We start from the raw sequence: 15,109 nt of genomic DNA, 5'->3' as shown, positions 1-15,109 counted from the left end.
CAAGGCCGAGTCTTTGTATAATAGCTTGAGTTTTGAGTCTCAGGAGAAAAGAGTAAAGTTTACATGGGCATGATACTTAATCTCTTTCCCCTTGTGATAATTGAACCTTGATTTTTCCTGAGGGGAAAATGTCCTCTACCCCCCTCACCTTCCATAGCATCTAGTCTCCGCAGCATGTCAAACAAGGTGCCCTGCTACCACCTGGACCAATCAGACTGGTTCTTCCCTGCATTTGAGCCTTGAGAAGAACGAGAAGGGCAGTAAGCAGATGTAGTTTCTCTCAAAGATCATGCCCTGAACATGGTACATTAATTAGTTCCCAAGCGCCTTCCTGGGCTTACTGAGGCCTGCTGCTGAGCTTTTGCTTCAGTACGATGGGCTACTCCAGACTTTGACTCTCTTTTCCCCTTAACTTAGCTAAGGTCAATTCCTGTTTGCAGCCACATAACTGGTGACAAACATTTTTAAAATCTACTCTGCAAATAGGTACAGATAGGTGCTAAACACTGAGGATAACCAGAGAAATAAAATAATGTCTTTATCTTCACAGAGCTTAGAGGAGATGGTTTGGCAAATGCTGTAACGAGAGGTCTACATTAGAAATTACTAAAAAACAAATAAACAAAAAGTTCTTTACTTTTCCTTCTAATAGTTTTCTGTGTTTCTTTATCATTATAATACCCTCCTCTTTCTAGTTGATATATTGGGAACCTGATCTCATTTTAACCTTCCCCTCTCCCTCATCTCCATAGCCCATCGCTAAACTAATGGTTATATATTTTCTTTTAACTATCCTTTCATAATAGCAGTTTCCTTTATAAACTTGTAAAGGCACGTTTGTCCATTCTATTCCCCAGCTCAGAAGTCTTGAACAGCATCTATACTAGTGTTTCACAAACTGCTCTAGAGTTTCATAATGTGTTATTCAGTGTTCCAGATAAAAGACGTTCAACGTCAAATAAAAGAGAAATACTGAATTAAATTGAAGGTAAACTGGCTTCACCGCAGAGCTCCTCAGAGCTTTACATTTCCAATGTGCAATGGGAATCTCTTGAGGGGTGCACGATATGCAATATTTCCTACATCCATTTATGCATGAAAGCATCTTCTTACAGAACACCTATTATTCTGTGTAACAAAATTTGGGAAACAGTCTATAGAGCCAGCGTATGTAGTGAGATCCCTAGTGAGAAAGAATTTAAAATGTTTTAACAAGAGAAGATGACAGTAGCATCTTCTCAGGGACAGACAGGAATTATAGGAGTTTATATGAGGAAGCAAGGAAGTCTGAACTAGGGCAGATGGTGGGTTGTGTTGGGACGAAAACAAAGAGATGACGTCGTGGTCCTGGGCGACAGGCTTCAGAGCAAGCCCTGGGCACCTTCCCCGACTTGGGGCCTATTGTGTCCCCTGAGCGAGTACCAACCAAATCACCGTCTCTTCCAGGTCCAACTCTTCATAGCAATACGACCAAGATGCGTTAGGGAAAGCCGTAACTTAAAAACATACTTGATTTGTCTAAACTAGATCATTTCAGGTATGTGGCTTTGGTTTTATTGGGTCTCTGCGAACCTCAGCCAAATAGGATGAGGCATAGACAAGTTTTCATGGCTTTGTAGTTAGCGCCGAATAAGCACTTTAGTCAGCAATAAATAATTCATGACACAGTTAAGGTGAAAATATGAAACATCTGCGCCCACCCTCTATTTCCAGCCCGAGGCCCCACCCTTCAATTGCTAGTACTTCTCTATCTGGATGGAAAACAAATTTCTAAAAGGATTAGTTGCTTTTGATGCATTAGTATCAACATCTTCTACTTGCATTATGTTGCTGAAAATTAAATTGTGTCATATATTTATTAACGTATTCTCCTATTATTGCTTTATAGCCAAGAAGGAATAGCCTGTCTTGTTATTATTCAATTATAACTGCTATCTTTCTGAATTAGGAAAGTACACATTTCTTGGAGTCAAAATACAATCCATGGTCCTATATTTATATTAACATAATATTACTTTCCACTCAGATCATGCAAATATATTGTAGAATATTGTGGGCAGTGGAGTTCTCACTGGTTCCTTAAAAGGGAACACTGAATTTAAGTGAAATTCACAATGTTACAAGAATCACAATCTCACAGCCTATGATTTAACTTTTTAATGGTGTTCAATATATTAAAAGAGTTGTGCTTTGGTCACTTCAATCATCCAATGTACATTTTAGAAATTTCAAAAATCTGGATAGGAACTATGCAGCTGAGTTCATCATTTTCCTCATTTGATAAAATAAGGATAACATTATAAAAAACCTCTAGGCACATGATAGCTCTAAAACCCTATTATGTCATGAGAGAAGAGCTATGAGCACTTAACAAAAGTTTTAATTTTTTTCTTTGGAAAAATAATGGAATACTATTCTCCTTTCTTCACATAATCCCTGGATTGGCAAGAAGATGTAAATGATGACAAAAAACCACAAGGGGCTTCGGAGTAATTTAATTACTTTATGGGATTATTTCCAGATATGCTCTTTTCACATTTTTTTTTATATTTTGAATGATGGTCAAGGGAGAATTCTGCCATACCTCAGGTGTCCAGTGATTACACTGTCAAATTGATATTTTTCCTACTAAAGTCTGAGGAGATTATTTAGTAATGTCTTTTTCCCAGAAAGCTTTCCACCAAAGCACCAAGGCCACTTCTCTGGTATGTCACCATTTCCACAATCATGGCTTTCCTGCTGGGATGGCCAACATGGGGCAGGGAACCCATCCTCCATGCACATAACCAGCCTCCCATTTCGGTACTTTTCTGGACTCCCTGCTCTCCCCACTAAACCACACAACTTTAAATTGTCCTAGAAGTATAACCAAAAGATGATGTCAAGACTTTTCTGTGGACATTTTTCTATCAAATGACAAATGTGTAGCTTCATTGTTTTAATAGTCAGTTGGACTGTACACCAAATTCTGCCCTCTATAAACAAAAATGGGTGAAATATGTAGATAATCATGAAAAAGGTGAAGAATGTCAATGACAATCTGGTATTCACTGCAACTTTTCTTCAACTGTGAAAGACAAGTAACTGAAAATTTTGGTTAGTGTAACTAGAACAGGAAATTGTTTCCAACGAAGACAAAAATAACCACCATGACAACAAAAATGATGACTGGGGAAGTCAAGGTTCTTCAGAAGTCAAGGAACTTCTAAAATTCCCTAGGTCAGGTTCAATCCATTTTTTTCTCAAATTATTCTGATACATCATTAGCAATGACATAATTATATTAACTTCCAGGTTTGGATTCAAGCCTCTTGCTATAAAATTTAACAAGGCTACCCTTCTGTGTAGGGAGCACAGGTTACTCAAATGTGGTTGAATTCAGGAAAGAACTATTTCAGTTTAAAAAGTATCTCTTGTTATTCCAATTCCTATTTGTTTTCTGGTTCCTGGAAATAATTGCAGGATATAATACAGCATTCACACCCATTGCAGACCAGAGAAAAATAGGACAGAGAAGGTTCAAGAAGGCAAGGAGGCACGTGTTGTGAGTGGTGGGTATGGGATGGGGAATCCCAGCTCAGTCTCAGGGAATAAAGACAATTCCATCTAGAATCACCTTTGGTCTGAATTCATTTTTATCAAAGAGCTATTTCCTATGTATTACATTTTCAAATATTTATTTGCAATTTTATACTTGAAAAGAGAACTAAAGGACAGGATTGCAGAAGGATGTATTGTGGGAGTTTTCCTTGGTAAAATTTATAAGACTATGTGCATTTATGTCAGAATAATTTTTAAAAAATGCATTAGACTGTATGGCGAGTTAGAAAAACTCTTTAAAATATAATATAAGCTGCTACAAGAAAAATAAGCATCTGAAAACCCAGGGACAATTAATGTGTCTTATTTTCTAAATGCCAATCCTTCTTTAATATAGCCCAACATTTTAAAAGAATAAAACACTTTGAAATAGATTCTATGCAACTCTTTCACCAACAATTCCTTCTTGAGGGTTTAAAGACACACAACATGAAGCTGGGAATGAAATCACGTTTTTCCCACAGGTTTAAATTCTGGCCTTTAACTATTTCCAAGAAAAGGTGATTACTGGTCTAGAATATCATCAACAAATTAAAGATTTATTTTTCCCTTTTGGCAATATGTCCTGTCTCCCATTCATTTATTTTCTTGTAGAAGGTTATAAGAACACATACAATCAGGAGAAGGAGAATTCAGAATGGGTAAGAATAGAGCAAGGCCCACTTAATTTGCCAAATTATTTCTAGTGTGACTGTCCACAGAAAAAAACGCTTTTCCTGGTGAGTTTATGTCAATACCTTACATAAGAAAAAAGTCTTTTGGTAGAAGAAATGAACACTTATGAATCAGCTTTTAATTATTTGAAAACATATTAATCATTACTAAGTTGATTTTAGAAAACAATTATAATCTGGTTCTGATGATGCACATTTTCCTAATAACATAATTCAACCTTTTTGGTGTAAGGAGTAAATGGTTTTATTCACTGGCAAGTGCTTTAACTTCATGACGTGTGCAAAGTTTAAGGAAAGTCTGGTTGGAGTCTATGGCAGTTTGATATTGTTTGCGAATTCCAAAAACAGATATTGGGGAAGCAGACTTGGCCCAATGGATAGGGCATCTGCCTACCACATGGGATGTCCAAGGTTCAAACCCTGGGCCTCCTTGACCTGTGTGGAGCTGGCCCATGCACAGTGCTGATACATGCAAGGAGTGCCGTGCCACGCAGGGGTGTCCCCCGTGTAGGGGAGCCCCAAGCACAAGGAGTGCACCCCGTAAGGAGAGCTGCTGCTGCACACACGGAGAGCTGACACAACAAGATGATGCAACAAAAAGAAACACAGATTCCCAGTGCCACTGATAAGGATAGAAGTGGTCACAGAAGAGCATGCAGTGAATGGACAGAGAGAGCAGACAACTGGGGGAAGGGAGGAAGGGGAGAGAAATAAATAAAAATAAATCTTAAAAAAAAAACAAAAACAGATATTGGATTATGCTTATACACTGGTCTGTTATTAAGGCTTTGGTTGGGCTATGTCAGTAGGATGTTGAGTTCCCGCCCATCAAGGGGGTGGGGACTCACAGAGAAACCACACCACAGAGAAGGAAGGTGGGAGTTTTAATGCTGGAGCCCTGAGAAGTAAATACACAGAGAAACAGATATGTAAAGAAAGAGAGAAGGCTCCTTTAGACAAGGCAGAGGCCCCAGGAAGAGATATGAGTCAGTCGCCTGATAGTTTAGAGTTGGCCTTGTGGAGAGAGCAGAGAAGAGAGCCTGGGAAGAAATGATCCCCTAGAGATAAAGAGAGAGAGAGACAAGATTTATCCCAGCCTACAGCTGATATTGGAAGAGGCTGGGACCATGGAGCCTTAAGAGGAAGAGGAAGGATGAACCCCCATAAACTTTGGCAGCCATCTTGCTCCAACATGTGGCAACAGTCTTTGGTGAGGGAAGTAACTTACACTTTATGGCCTGCTAACTGTAAGCTTCTAACCCAAATAAATACCCTTTATAAAAGCCAACAGATTTCTGGTATTTTGCATCAGCACCCCTTTGGCTAACTAATAGAGAATCCTAAAAGTGCCTAGATTTCATGAGAGACAGAGCACAATCTGGCATGTAGGAAACACTAAGTAAACATTTGCTGATCGAATGCCTAACAGCAGGCATTGTTTGTTACCCTTCCATGATGAGGTCAATGTTATTCACAAGATGGTCTGCAATTTACTTCTCTGGACTCATCTCCCAGCAGATTCTGTATTAAGCTCATAACTCAGCCCTTCTTGAATGGATTCTTGTCTTCCTAATCCCTCTGTTGAAATCACATGGTACCTTCTTTATGCTTCAGTTGTGGTAATGACATTTCTTTTTGGATTGTATTCAGTTAGGACAAGTCAAATGCCCAGTTGCTGCAGTATCTTCTTACATACAGAGCTAGTTGCTTAATTACCTTTCTATCCTTTAGGGAGACCAGTTTCAGAACTTGAATATACCAGGTGCTCCCTGATTATTAAGAATTTAAATGATTTCCCTAAAACTTCTACACAGCACATTTAACTTTGAAGCCTAAAGCATTCTCTTTCTTGAGATCTGACTTGAAGATGCTTAGAGAATAAATTTGAATTGTATCCATTTATTTAGGAGGTATTATATAAACCTGATACTCTGCATTCTCACAGGATCATTTTCAGGGAAATGAATTTTGATCCTACTATGTTTTTACATACAAAAAAGCAAAATTTTCAAAGAGTCATAATTAAGTGCCAAGTGAAATGCTACTTTTGGAAATTGGAGTATATTTTTAACCATACCACTGTGGCTTCCAGTGAATGTAATTACGTATTATCTATAGCAGAATTGAACTCTTTGATTAACATTACCCTGTAAAAACACAAATGGGCACAACAGACTGTTCAGATATTTGGCAAATTTTATAAAGTGCTCTGCCTATAAACATCATGCACCATCAGGCCTCTCTTCAGCTTCACATTGTTTTGAAAGACATTTGCCCTATTATTTTTTGATGCCCGAAAATTAGGTGAGTACTTAGGGAAAGCACAGATGGATAGTGCACATTTGTGGCTCTAGCTCTCTAGAATTACAGAATTATAGTTTCTTTGCTTCAGCATGTTAAAAGACATGTTATTTTTTGAATATAAAATATAACTATCCCCAAACATCTGATGGCCTGTTAAGATTGTTATGAAATTAGTTTTTACTTTTAGGCAACTATACGTTCCAGCATTTAATTCCCCAGGCAACTAAAGGAAGTTGTTTGTCTGACCTCTTGTATTAGTCAGCCAATGGGGTACTGATGCGCAGTGCCAGAAATCTGTTGGCTTTTATAAAGGGTGTTTATTTGGGGTAGAAGCTTACAGTTACCAGGCCTAAAGAGTCCAACTCAAGGTACCATAAGAACTACTTTCTTACCCAAAATCATTTGCCACGTGTTGAAGAAAGATGGCAGGTGATATCTGCAAGGGTTCAGCCTTCCTTCTTCTTCATAAGGCTCTGTGGTCCCAGTTTCTTCCAATCTCTGCTGTAAGCTGGCATAAGGCTTGTCTCTCAGAGCTTCTCAACTGTTCAGTTCTCTTCAGCTGCAAACTATCAGGCTCATCTCTCTTCCTGGGGCCACTGCCATGTCTATGGAGCTGTCTCTCTTCCTCTGTGTTGTTCTTCTCTGTGTATCTACTTCCATGTTCTTGATTAAGTGTCTATTTATATAGCCCACAAAGGGGGCAGAGACTCAACCCTGCATGTCCTAATGACGAATCAAAGCCCTAATCTTGATTTAATAAAGTAAAAGTGAAACCTCTGAATTTAATACAAAGGATAGCACACCCAGAGGAAGAGACCAGTTTACAACCATAATCAATATTTCTTTAGGGAATTCATAAATAACATCAAATTGCCACACTTCTCTTTTGTAGAAAGCTAGTCTTTATTTTATCAGAAGGCAATATGACTCTGTATGAATAATAAAGCAGATCACACTGTCTTTAAATTTCCCTAGTTATCACACATCATCTTTGAGAAAAAGGAAAATAACTCATTTTAAAGATTAAAATAATGTCAAGTATGACAAAGCATATAATGGGTTTAATACCAGGTTTGTTGGAACCAGACCTTAATACTTGCTGGGTTTATGGCCAAATATATATCCTTTTTTTCTTTGTGAAAAGCTTATTTTATTAACTCTGTAATATGTATATATTGGCATTTCTTCCTACAATAAAATAAAAGTAGAAGTGTTGAAATGGAAAAGGAACATAGAATATGCTTTAAAGCAAATGTGAATCCTCTTTTGGTTCTTTTCACCCAAAGTGATACAGATTCTCTTAAATAAAATACTTCCTTAAATATCTGCCACCTAACAATTGTTTCATCACAGAAAAATAACATTTTTGTAAAAAGAAGTATACTTTGTTAAAATGGTCTACTTTCAACCAGCAATTATTCTTTCATATAAAGAATTTTTAAACATCTGTATGGAAAAAAAACAGATAATAAAGAGTGCAAAGAAGATAGCACATGTTTGCAAATGATCAAAGTATTTCATTCCCAAGTAAAGAGCACTCCTAGTACATTATATTAATAGTATAAGTTGTAATCTTTCAGCAACTTCAAAAATATTGCTTTTATTCTCTGACGGCGTTACTTATGTATACATAGAGTTAATTCCCCCAACAAAAGACCAGAATGACTAGAAACAGATCATGTATATTCATTCCACATTTCCCCTAAATTCAAAGTGCTGAGACACAAGGCCATGGCCTAAATCTCAAACCCCTTCACGTGAGCACGGAACACAGGCCATGGAGATGCAGCAGCAGGAAATTAGAGCATTTTTAGTCCTTTCAAAATTATTCCACTAGATCGTCCATGTTTAAGTTTTCACTCAGAACCAGAGTGACACCAAACTATTGACAAACTTTGTATGGTCAATTATACTGTATTGAAGCTGTGAACAAACATGTAAACTTTTCAATGCCAGGTAGCCCATGGGTATAAAGTTAAATATTTTATCTTAATGCAGGCTTTCAGGTAAAAAAAATAGAAGCTTACATCTAATTGTTTCTGTGATGAAAGAGGCAGGAATTATACACAGTTTTGGAAGCTGTTAGGTCTAAAATACGGTCTAAGATACTACAACTACTAAGAGTTCACTTCAATCCTCACCAAACGACCATGCTCACTGAGCACCAAACATCAGGATCAAAAGGTTAAAATGCAGTCTACCGATGACAGGTGGAGGCGTCTTCGGGACATGGAGCTGCCCTGGATGGTGCTTCAGAGGTAATCACCGGACATTGTAAATCCTCACAGGGCCCACTTGATGGAATAGAGGAGAGTATGGGCCATGATGTGAACCAATGTATATGAGGTGCAGAGGTGCCCAAAGATGTACTTACCAAATCCAATGGATGTGTCATGATGATGGGAACGAGTGTTGTTGGGGGGGGGGAGAGGGGGGGGTGGGGGGGTGGGGTTGAATGGGACCTCACATATATATTTTTAATGTAATATTATTACAAAGTCAATAAAAAATAAAAAAATTAAAAAAAAAATGCAGTCTACCTTCCAGACATGTTAATAAGTTTGCTCTCGTATGGTTTGATATCTCCATAATAAGTAAAAAATTAATTTTTTTGGCTCAAGGTTTGGCATAGGTAGGACATGCCAAAAATCTCTCTGTATTATTTTGCAATCAGGATTCTGGAGTTGCCATCTTATTTGACAAAAAGTAAGTAATATCAGAGACTCTAAGAGGCCTCTGTAGCAAATTACGATAGGAAATTAATCAAAAACTGGCTTGGTGGCCACATGCACTGGGTAATGATTTAATTTTGTGATTAAAAAGACCTTCCCTTGATGAGCCATCTCCTAAGTGCCATACAAATCCATTTTGTAAAAACAGAATATTATATATGTATATGTATATGTATAGATACAGAACATGTATGTAGGTGCTACTAGCGGTTATTCCCAGGGATTTCAGGGGGGTGTGGGTATGTATAGGAAAGGGTTTCAGGAAAACCCTTCAAATACTTTCACTTTTTACCTTAGGTCAATATGCATTACTTAAAATTTTCACATGGTATGAACACTTTCACATGAAAAAAAAATTTTTTTTTTAAAAAGCAACAGTGAGAGGTTTTATTCTGTAATAATTCCCTTTCAGCAATTATATTTGTCCAATCCTTATTTACCATATATTTTGGAAAAATGTTAATAGAAATCACTAGCTGAATTTTGCATGGATTTATCTAAATCTAAACCTTTAAACATGTAGTCAGATAACTCCTAGGAAAATAAAACAATGTTAAATTATGACCACGACTATGCACCTGAAAGCAAGTGTTGGCTAGAAAATCAAGCAAGTGAAAATGGCAAGGAGAAAGCTAGTAGAAAATGCCACGTTTAAAGTTTTACTGACAGAGAAAATTTCCATGTAGAACTTAAAGACAAATACCTGAAAATAACCTCTAGGAACAGAAACGAGTTTAAGCTTTGGGTTCATAAAACTATAAGGAATATGAATCTAAGTGCAAGATAATGGAAGGCAGGGCAGAACCTGAGGCTAAGCAAGCATGTCTGTGCTAGAAAAGGCTTTGCATTAGGACGTGTGAGGCCTGGCTCTCTTCTCTACCCTAAGAGTCTTCACCTCCTGCAACCTCCTCTGCCCTTTCTACTTACTCTGTGGCCCTTAGCACATGCCTTCTTTTAATACATTTGGTACTGAGTGGACTTCTCTGGGAAATGGTGATAATTGGATGCTTACTGCTAATAGGTGATCAGTCGAATGAGTTGGTATCTGCTAAGATTTATGAATTCTACTTCAAGAAATATGTCCTTAGTGGTTTTACCTGTATGAAGTTTCCTAAATAAGAGATTTAGCCTTAAGTCGCTAAATTAAGGTAGTAGATTACTTTCCCAAAATACACAGGACTCCATTTAAAATTCTGTTTACCAGGCTACTAAAAGGGTGCTGATGCAAAATACCAGAAATCAGTTGGATTTATAAAGGATATTTATTTGGGGAAAAAGCTTACAGTCACAAGGCCATAAAGCAAAGTTACTTCCCTCACCAAAGTCTGTTGCCACATCTTGGAGCAAGATGGCTGCCGGTCTCTGAGAGGGTTCAGCCCTTTTTCTTCAGGCTCCCTGGTTCCATCTTCTTCTGGTATCAGCTGTAGGCTGGTATAAAACTTGTCTCTCTCCAAGGGCTCATTTCTCTCCAGGCTTACCTGCTCTCTTCTCTCCACAATGTCAGTTACAGGCTATCAGACTCTCTCTCTTCCCGGGGCCTCTGATGTTTCTAATGGAATCTTCTCTCCTTCCTCATGCATCTGCTTCTCTGTGTTTACTTCCCAGGGCGCCAGCTCAAAACTCCAACTCTCTCTTCTGCTATCTCTGTGAGGGGGCAGGACTCAACATCCTACTGACATGGCCCAATCAAAGCCCTAATCATAATTTAATCAAGTAAAAGTGAAACCTCTGAAGTTAATACAATCTAATATGCCAGAGGAACAAATCAGTTTATAAACATAATCCAATATCTGTTTTTGGAATTTAAAAACAATACCAAACTGCTACACAGGCTAATGAATGTATTATCATAACCAAGACTTTATCCCACTATGTAACAACATAGCAAAAGCATTAAAATACCTTAACTGTACAAACATTGAAGTAAAGGCACCGAATGTTTAAAAGCAACACACTGTTTGAAAGCTTTTTTTAACTGCAAAACAAACAGTTGCAGCAGATGCCCACATGCACGCAGATGTACCCAAACTTCAAACAAACAGAAGCAGAAGCTTGGGAGGGCAAAAGGAAAGTAAGCTTGCCAAATCCTGGCAAAAACGCCTGCAGAGAAGCATTGCAGCTTCTTCAGAACCCCAGGGAAAAGCTGTTCAGGTCTAATTTGCTTTTCCTCAGTGGTCTCAGTATGAGACTGGGCTCTCTGCTTTTGTCCAGGGAGTTTTAAAAGTGTGTTGCTGTCTGAAGAAGCAGCAGCCCTCTCAAAGGAGGTGAAAGATTTTTTTCTATAGTTTTAAATTTATTGATAATATATTAATAACTCCAATATCCTGTTTCTCCTTTCAATCTCTATCTTTAAGGAAATCATCTGAAGTCTTGATGATATTGATTGCCCTTAACCAAATTTGTAGTGAAATACATTTTCTCCAATAACAGATCTGAAAGAGAAGCTGGGATGATTCTAAGGGGCTTACAGTTTTTTGATTAAACTGTATGTTCATAATTTGTTTTTGTTATAGCTGTGCAAAATAAATAGATAATATTTGCAATCAGACTATTTGTCCTCCACTTTTTCAAAACTGAGTACTCCAATGCTGTGAATCAAGAGGACATTTTAAGAAAAGTTCATTGTTTTATTTGCTTGTCAGTCAAAGCAAAAGTCTCCAAAGTCTACCATGTCAAACCACCCCAGCCCCATCAATTACATATTTGCCCTGCTCCATTTCCCTTGTGGAGCTAATTAAAAAATAATAATAATGGTTATATTGAATCTTTAACTCAAAACCAATAAGCATTCTTTTCCAAGAACATGGGCAAAAATGAGACAAAATATGATAGCTAATATGAAAGAAAGGACACAAAAACCAGAGCAGAGGAATGACAGATTGAAATGTCACATTGTTTTAAAATAGTACAAAAGGAAAATGGTTTTAAAGAAATCCTTGCAAAAGTAGCCTTTAACAACCACATGCCAGTTTGATTTGAGAAAAGAGGAAAAGGCATTTCACGCTTCATTTCTCTCCCCACTCAGCTCAATCATTGCCTCCATCTCTGCTTTTAATCCCATCCCTACATTTTGGTCCACTCATTTCTTTGAATGCTTTCACCTGGAGAATATCATTTGGTGTGCTGGCTTTTCAACTGTCTCTTTTTTTTTCTTTCCATAACTCTTGTTTACTTGATGAGTCTCTTATTTAATATTCTAGTACACTTATCTGGTGGGGAAGTAGAGAATAGTCGTGTACCAAAACAACTTCTTAGACTTAACACAAAACAATATACAGCATTTCCTCAGCTTTTTCATCTTGATTATCAGCATCACTGTGAAGACTTGTTAACACACTGCAAATCAGGAGACTGAGGCTCAGAGAATTCAAGCAACACTCCAAAAGTCCCGTATTTCTCAAATGGTACAAGTCTGACATCAAAAGCCCTTATACCATTGTTTCTGTTTGGCATGGTATTTCAGTACTCAAGAGTTCTGTAAGGTAACAGACATATATGTTTATTCTGAAAGTAGAACTTTGGAAACACACTTAATCTGAAGAGATTACAAGAGAATCATCTGTCCTTTCTTTACTTTTGCTTTCTCTGTCCTGGGATCTCTGGGACCTCCAGAGTTATATTCTGCATCTTTATAGCATCTGCCCTTTTTATTGGCTTCCTCTACAGAATGATCTCAAATCATTGTCTTTGCGTTTAATCATTAAAGAATAGTTAAGAGACTAGTTTGGAGCAAGAGTCCCTTATTTATATAATGATGGAAAAATCAGAAACTAGCTAAGATTTGCTATGCTATTGATGTCATTATCACTATTTTGTAGTTGGCATTTATTTAATTTCACTTAAAATTGTACACATTCTTTGGCTTAAGAGGGAAGAACATGTAACTCAAAAGAGTACTGGTCTCATCATCTGGAGACCTGGGCAAATGTCCTTGTTCATCCAACCACTATGAAAGCCACAGGCACATCAATTTACATCTTTGGCCCTAGGTTTCACCTTTCAAGGGGGTGACTAGATGTTATAATCTCCAGTTCCTAACATTTTATTATTCTGTATTAATCCATATTTTAAACGTTGAATTTTTAAGAAAACCATTAACAGCTTTCAATGCTGGAGAAGAAGAATGCTATTATTAGATATTCCAGACCCAAGACAACAGAGACTTGGAGGGCAGGAGGGAGCAGCGAGTGGTGTGCAAGAGGTGGGTGTGGCTGGGCTGCAGGAGGGGTGGGGCAGGAGAGGGAAAGGGAGAGGTGAGCTGTGGCTGAGCCTCATGGAAGGTGGCAGCCAAGGGGCAGCCAAGAGTCCTGCTGGGGCTGGCCATGACTCCACTTCTGGTTTGGGTAGCCCTTCCTTTTTTTGACTCATTTGCCAACTTGATAAGAATGACATTTATCCACTTAAGAATTTCTAAGGATAGGAGAAAAAAGATAAAAATTTTATTCCACCTAAACTCTCATATTAATGGTTGTCCTGGTCTCCCCTGTCCCCTCCCTATGTGCTTTTAAAAAGTTGAATGATCAATTTTTGTTTACTTTTGTTTAATTAAAGAAACAAACTTCTAAAGGAATGAGGTGTACACTGATAAAGTTGTGCAGATTTGCATGCCACACACAGCTCAGTGGTGTTTTGAGGGAGGCAGTGTAGCATAGTAGTTACAAGCAAAGTCTCTGGGTTCAAATCCTAGTTCAAGTCCTTACCAGATGGTTGACTTGGGCAAGTTCAGCAACCACTGTACAATGTAATACAGTAGCCACTAGCCATGTGTGACTATTGAGCACTTGAATTGTTGTTAGTGGGACTGAGGAACTGGTTAATTTTACTTAACATTAAAATCTGATAATCTATCCAGTTATTGGAAAACTTTTAAGTAGATTTGAAACAATTTAGGTTTGTAAATTTACTGTTCCAACTGTAAATTTTATGAACTGTAAATATAGAATAATTATTTCCGATGAAAACTTAGCATCCCGATTGATATATGTAATTGTAAATATACACTGCACTTCAAAAACTTAGTATTTAAAATAAGAATGTAAAATATCTCAATAATTTTTATGCTGATTATATGCCATAATAATAGCCTGGTTATATTATATTAAATAAAATATATCACTAAAATTAGTTTCACCTATTTATTCTTACTTTTTTAGTGTGGATCCCAGAAAATTTAAAATTATATATGTGGCTTGTATTGCATTTCCAATGGACAGAGCTTCTCCATATGCTTTAATTTCCTCCTCAACAATCTGGAAATAACAGTTTCCTCTAGTGGTTGTTGTGGCAATAAAAAAGATAACTGTGCAATGTTCTGACAAACAGCTGTAAGTGCTCACTTAAGAGCTATTATTCTTTAGACACTGATGGCTTAGGCTAATGTGTCAACTCGGTCAGGTAATGGTGCCCAGTTGTTTGGTCAAGCAAGCACTGGGCTTATTGTAAGACAGGGCATTTCATGGACTTCAATCATCGGTGAGTGGATTGTACAGATGGCTGATTACATCTATAATCAACTATGGAGTCTGCAATCAGCAATGAATGATATCTCATCCAATCAGGTGAGGCCTTAAGAAGAGAAGTGATTTCAGCTTTCAGAGGGAGAGAAAGAATTCACATCTCTACTTCGGAACAGTCAGTATCTCCTGGGGAACTCATCAAGGATCTCCATCAGAGCGCCTTGTTTGTAGCCTGCCCTTCAGAATTTGGACTTGGGTATCCTCACAGTCACATGAGACAATTTTATAAAATGTCATACTATTTACAGATATCTCCTATCAGTTCTGTTTCCCTAGAGAATTC

The 15,109-nt window shown here is 37.6% G+C and overlaps 1 protein-coding gene across 10 annotated transcripts in view; it reads right to left on the bottom strand.

Moving 5' to 3' along the window:
* DOCK10 (dedicator of cytokinesis 10) overlaps nucleotides 1-15,109 on the bottom strand; it is a 281,603-nt gene that overhangs the window by 186,748 nt on the left and 79,746 nt on the right. The gene's annotated exons all lie outside the window — the stretch shown is intronic.

Source organism: Dasypus novemcinctus, chromosome 7 (assembly GCF_030445035.2).
Source record: "Dasypus novemcinctus isolate mDasNov1 chromosome 7, mDasNov1.1.hap2, whole genome shotgun sequence".
In the NCBI taxonomy this organism is placed as follows: domain Eukaryota; kingdom Metazoa; phylum Chordata; class Mammalia; order Cingulata; family Dasypodidae; genus Dasypus; species Dasypus novemcinctus.
The sequence above is the reverse complement of the archived record's forward strand: the minus strand, read 5'-3'. Positions and strand labels throughout refer to the sequence as shown.